We start from the raw sequence: 6,026 nt of genomic DNA, 5'->3' as shown, positions 1-6,026 counted from the left end.
TGTAGTTTCAAATTTAAATTGTTGACCTGTCCGTTTTTTGACCAACAAATGCATCAAAAACAAAATCTGAACGGCGATTGAGCCTGACGCACATAAACGGTTTCTATGGCGTATTAATTGCTAATAGTAAGTACAACCCTCGGGAGGGCTTTCGGAGCCATCGACGGGCATCAGGGAGCGGTTTCTGTGCTCGACCATCTAAGTAGAGCGAGATCACCCCCTTTAAACATAATGTAGTTAGACATGATTCCCCAAGAACACAATAAAAGACACTATTGACGGACACAATGAGATATGTTTCGCTAATCGTATATATTAATCGACATTAATAAGCCTTTGATTTCGTTTCTTCGTCACTGTTGAAAGTTTTGTGCTGCTACCAAGAACTTAAACTTGTTGATCATGTCATTTGATATTGGTGAAATAATTACATAAGACTCACTACATGCGGTCTAACCGAGGATACTACAACACGTACGATCTGTTCTTTTCATAAACTAAATCTGGTTCGCAGATTAGAGGCTCTATCTGCCAATATAGTTTGTGAGTACAGCTGTCTGTTGATATTCTTAGTTTTTATATACTATAGCTGAAGTTACCATGTCATCCAGATTGGCTTTTGAATCCTGTCGAGTACCCCTCGTTCTGCTCCTTGTATACAATTTCTTTGAAATCTCACAAGTCATGACTTTTATTTTCCAATCTGATGTGGATCACTAATATACTAATTTTAGTGTATCTTTTAAGACCACTGAAATATTAATTAGTTTTGATTTAGACGCTGACGTAAGGAAAGGTCTTGACCAGGATAAGGGTAAGGCTTCAAATGATCATCTGTCATTTTCTGCAGTTGATTCAGAGTGCATGGCCAGGTTTCCTACAAAATTTTGTGTTTGATTTAATGGTGATTTATTCAGTGAAATACTCTCAAGTCCACCCCGTCTGAATTTATCAATATCTACTGTTTTCAGAAGCATCTTGTTGGCTTTCTAAATATTTCGAATTTATAGCTCTATTTTCATACTGTTCCAGTTTTGAGAGTTAATTAGAGTCCCCATTATGACAAACGACAGAATGTAAACGAGCACCCTAGATCTGTGTCAGAATCATTCCACTGTTTCCCTCCATGCATCATTGCCACAAATCAGAACGTCGGGTCGAATTAATTTTTGAGACGACGGTATTATGAATGATAAAGTCAGCATTAGATTTTTAATCAATAGAAGTCAAGGAGAACTATACCTCTATAGGTCTTCTCCTTTCAGCTCGTTCAGGGTTCACGGGTTTCAATATGTCATTTCTATGGAGACTTATACCAAAAATGGTCAAATGTGTTTGTATCAATAACACCTCTCCGGTAGAAAAAACTCATCTTATCTTTTGGCGTCTTTTTGATTTCTGAAAATTACGAAAAACCGCACTATGCAGCGAAACCAAATCTGCAATTTTCAAATTGACAGAGCATAAACAGGAAACAAAACAACTGGACAACTTTCTGTCGCAAAATGCGGGGAGTGACACTGAAAACGTCACAACTACGTGGTTATAAGCTGGAAGGCTGTTTTACAAACACCTCAGAAAGGGAGATTTGAGGGAGGACTTGAAACAACGAGGGTGCATTTTGGGCTCTTGAAAATACTGTAGAACTGAAAGGGAGCTCGAGACATGAAAATAAAATAACGCTGCTGATTGAAATAGAAGTATCAAACTGGACCAATATTTAGTCACACAAAAATAACGTTTACATGTCCGAGAAAAGTTCGCTGTTGTGCATTTATTGTACACATCTATTGAAAACGGATACTTCCTTACACCCCCACAGTGACTATAAAAGTGTTCACAAAATCACATGAAACTTCTCCTTTTGAACCACTGTAAGAGAAAGTTGCTTGTTTGAGGCAGTGCAGACACAGTGATTATAGTATAGCGACCCTCTTGTTCAGTGCAAAATGTTTGGAAATTTATGCTTACAGTCGGCACACGATAATTTGCAGTGCTCAGTTGCTGATTAGCACCTGGTTCTGACAGACCGTATGAGACCCCTTTCTGAACATCTACACTGAACGTCAGAGTGACCACTAGTGGGAATACATACACATATTGACTGGCTGCGTGATAACAGCTGAATATATAGTTTCCCTTGGTCCTAAGTCACACACAACAACTCTCGAATATGGTGACAAGAAATGGATGATTTTTTCGCGAGAAGCACAATGATGGGCCAAAGGCTGGGACGTCACACTGTTGTACCAAAAGATGATAGGTGAATATATTTTATATGACATTCCACCATGTTCCTTGTTAGCGGGCACCCTACTAAATTTTGCTGGCTAATTTTCAGGGCTCTCTCACCTAATGTAAGTGTATCAGCCGTAATATCTTGTCTAGAGTGTAGCTGGTGTTGTCAGGTTCGGTAAACTCTTACACTACAGTCAGACTGAAGTACATTATGGTCAGTCTGCGGTATTTCCTATTCTTATTACCCTTTTGGAAAGTCTGATATTCAGTTTGAAAGTCTAATATTCAGTTTTAACAGTCTGATATTCAGTTTGAAAGTCTGATATTCAGTTTGAAAGTCTAATATTCAGTTGCAATTGAGAGTCTGATATTCAGTTTATCATCATGGCGTGTATCTCCAAAACCAGATCATCATCACATGTAAACAAAGTTGTCTTCATATTTTTCGAAGTTTAAGAAATTGCTCAAAAATGTGACAAATTTTCGAAAGTTTTATCATTCAGGGAGGGTATCCTCCTGCCTGCCACCCTCCGGCGACCGCAGCAAGCTGGCCCGTGCATACACAATATCCATGAGAACCCTGCATTAAACTACCATCATGCTAGATATGGTTTTTTTGCATACAAGCACAACGCCCAGCTTTTTTATAGAGGAGGAAAAGTTACCTAGATTCCGGTTTCTCTTGAAATGATCAGTTTTACGGGTTTTCTTTTATATGAAAATGTAACATATGTGCAAAGCATTGAAATGTGCAGCCCCTCTCCACCCCATCACCTCTGCAGACTGAAGCTGTAATTTATATCGGGGGACTTCAAAAGTATGTGTTATGAGTTATTAGGATGTTAAAAATATCAGAGAACATTTTCTTGATTATCCCCCATTTCGTCCAGAGGTGTTTGTGAACCACATATAGTCAGTTCTGCTCGTTTTCCCTTCCAACCCCATTTCAATGGATTAAATAACTTTGCCTGGGATCAGCCGACCAACACCTCGACCCACTCCAACAACAAAGGCTCTATATATCCTGCAGTCATATAGTAAGGCTTTAAATGTTAAGTCATAACAAATGCTTTGGTTGTGTAGACTGTCATTTTCCACTTTTGTGAACTGTGTTTCCAGTTCATCAGATATATTGGCGTCGGTATAAGTTTTCTCCTAATTTAACTTTGTCGCTTATTTACAATACTCCTGCGTGGATGACTCGAAAAATTGCATATTATGAGTGTTTCGATTGTTCACAACCGCGGTAACGCAGTGAGCATTTTCCAGTTCGGTTTAAAGCTCTAGTTTCCATGAAATGAATGGATTTCAAGGACATATGATACTCTACATGAATCATACATAGATGAATAGTAATAATAATGATGGAGAGAGAGCCTATATTAGTTGTAAAAGCCCTTAGAGATCACGTGACAGGCGCCATCTTTCATTTAGTTGCGGTGGTTAACACGGCTGATAGAGCGAAAAAATTATTTTCTGTGATTGCTGGGTATTTCAAAATGATCAGTCCCTGTGCTAACGATTATTGTTGCTGTATCGTAATTGTATGCTATGTATGATATGCGAATGCGGTCAATGTGCCATGGCGCATGTATGCATATGTACATATTACACATATACACGATAAGTACGCACATACATAAATATTTAAGTACATATATACGTCTTGCAAGGAATAAACTAATTATGAGCAAGTAAAGCGCTCGGCCGGAAAGAGCTCGGAGTGTTTGGTTAGTGCTATAGATGGTCAGTGTTTTGTTGGATTACTCACAGTGAAAAACTGCTCGTCAATTGTATAAGGCGTTCTAACTCGCCACACAACCCTGTAAAACTGCTCCATAGCGGAGTCCAAAGGTGGGTGGCTGTTGCTGTCTACTATAGGTCTAAACGGATGGGGTTTTATAAACTCTCAATAGGCATTTCTTACCAACAAGGTAATAAATCGAGTCCCAGGCATGACCTTTTTTTCTTTGTGTGTAACGAATAGTTTATGATCAGTTACTACAGTGGCACAATATTTCTTCAGAATACTGTCGACTTTTTGTTTCCTATGTACATTTTGTTCAAGTTTCGTCCCCTACAATGTTCGCGCATTACATCTGATTGTGCTTCCTAAAATTACCGGTATACTTCAGAGTAGACTTGGTTCAAGTCTATGATTTGTGAATGTTTGAGTGGGGTGAACGCGATGATTTATGTTCTGTTTTCATGTGAAATGCGTGAGTGGGGTGACCGCAACGAGTGGGGTGAACGCTATACAGGGGAGTTTCTCCCGGAATCCGGCAGAAACTAACTCACTATACTGCGCAGACTCAAAGGTAACGCGTTCAATTAATTGCAAGGAAACCTGGCCTGGGCTGTCAAATTACAAATAGGTTTGTATGAAATAGGAGAGACACACGAGAAACTATTACAAAATATTTTGTAGAAATTCACCGACTTAAACCAAGTCTAACTTCGGAGATCAAACAAAGGGTAAGGTAGTTGGAATACAACTCGTCTTGGGCACTCTCCCATGTCCTCCTACGTGTGTCACTTGCATTGAAGGCATGTACAGCACGAAGAAACGTTCTCAGCAAATTTACTCGGTAATGAAACTTGCGATGGAGACTGGCCGGTTTTGAAGTATAAACCCCGTTTAAAATACTTTCTTAGGTTCCTGGCCCCGTCTCTCGCTACAAAGTTCTCACTGACTGGACTCGATTCGACTCGTAGCCTTTCACGTCACACACCGTAGGTCCGGGAGAAACTATTTCACTTTAATCTGAGGATCAAATGGGGTGCCTGCATGATTAAACACCTCGTGGATCGTTCACCAAAAGAAGTAAACATTTTCAAGGTATAAAGCCGTGATTAGGTTGAAGTTATGAATAAAAGTACTTGTTCATGTACGTGAACAACCAAAATATGGAAGTGTGAACGCAATGTCGAGGAGACCTCTGCGCCTATGCAAGTCCGCAGCCCACCATGTACGCACCTGCATAAGTCATGCGTTAAAGAACACAGTTGAAAAAAACATAAATGAGGATAGTATTGCTTGAAGAAAGTAACGTGTCATCTGTAATACGTACCTTAGCTTATCGGTAACGAGGTACTGCGTGGGTGTTCAATAATCTGATATATGCGCGTGTTGATTATCCTTTCCGATGATCCATCGAGCCAAATCTGTTATCTCAACGATTTCCTGTGTGTCGTATTTTGCCTAATTTTCGCCGCTAACAACAAATTTCTTGTGACAGCTAACCTGTAAGTGGTTTTCACTCTGGCAAAAAAGCACCAAGACGTTATTCAAAGGTCTAACGCAGCTTTATCATGTATGAGGAAGTATTGAAAAACGCAGCGATACCCCCCTCACGGCATATGTTCCGCTCCTTAATTTGAGAGCGCATGCTCAGTGCTAGTGTCATTTTGACCCGGCAACCTATTATTTGTCTCGAGTCATGAAACCGAGAAAGCTTTAGACCTCTTCTTTTTTAAGCGCAACTGTAAATCATACAGTATGCCTGTAATTCCTCTAACAAAATCCAACACAACGTGTCTCGTTGTTACTGTGCGATGTGGGTCAATACCCGTGTAGCGTGCCCATAAAAATGTGATAAAGTAGACCTGATCACATCAGTAAGTGAAAGGGCTGTTATGTCATGTAGGTCCTCAAGAATATTTGAAAATTTCTCATTTCTGTTTGATTGTGTAAGTGGAGAGAGTTTGTATAACGACTGTCACTGCAAAAAGAATTTTACGATGAAAGTCGTCTTCTTAACAAATTAAAACTCGATCAGCTGTGACTT

The 6,026-nt window shown here is 39.6% G+C and overlaps 1 protein-coding gene across 1 annotated transcript in view; it reads right to left on the bottom strand.

The window, feature by feature from the left end:
* The window catches only part of LOC139131667 (sphingomyelin synthase-related protein 1-like), a 52,651-nt gene extending 47,059 nt beyond the window's left edge, over positions 1-5,592 (bottom strand). Inside the window, exon 1 of the mRNA XM_070697822.1 lies at positions 5,310-5,592. The gene's annotated coding sequence lies outside the window, so the exon portion shown is untranslated. The remainder of the gene's footprint in view (positions 1-5,309) is intronic.
* Positions 5,593-6,026: the final 434 nt, after the last annotated feature.

The sequence above is a fragment of the Ptychodera flava genome, chromosome 4 (genome assembly GCF_041260155.1).
Source record: "Ptychodera flava strain L36383 chromosome 4, AS_Pfla_20210202, whole genome shotgun sequence".
Taxonomy (NCBI): Eukaryota; Metazoa; Hemichordata; class Enteropneusta; family Ptychoderidae; genus Ptychodera; species Ptychodera flava.
The sequence above is the reverse complement of the archived record's forward strand: the minus strand, read 5'-3'. Positions and strand labels throughout refer to the sequence as shown.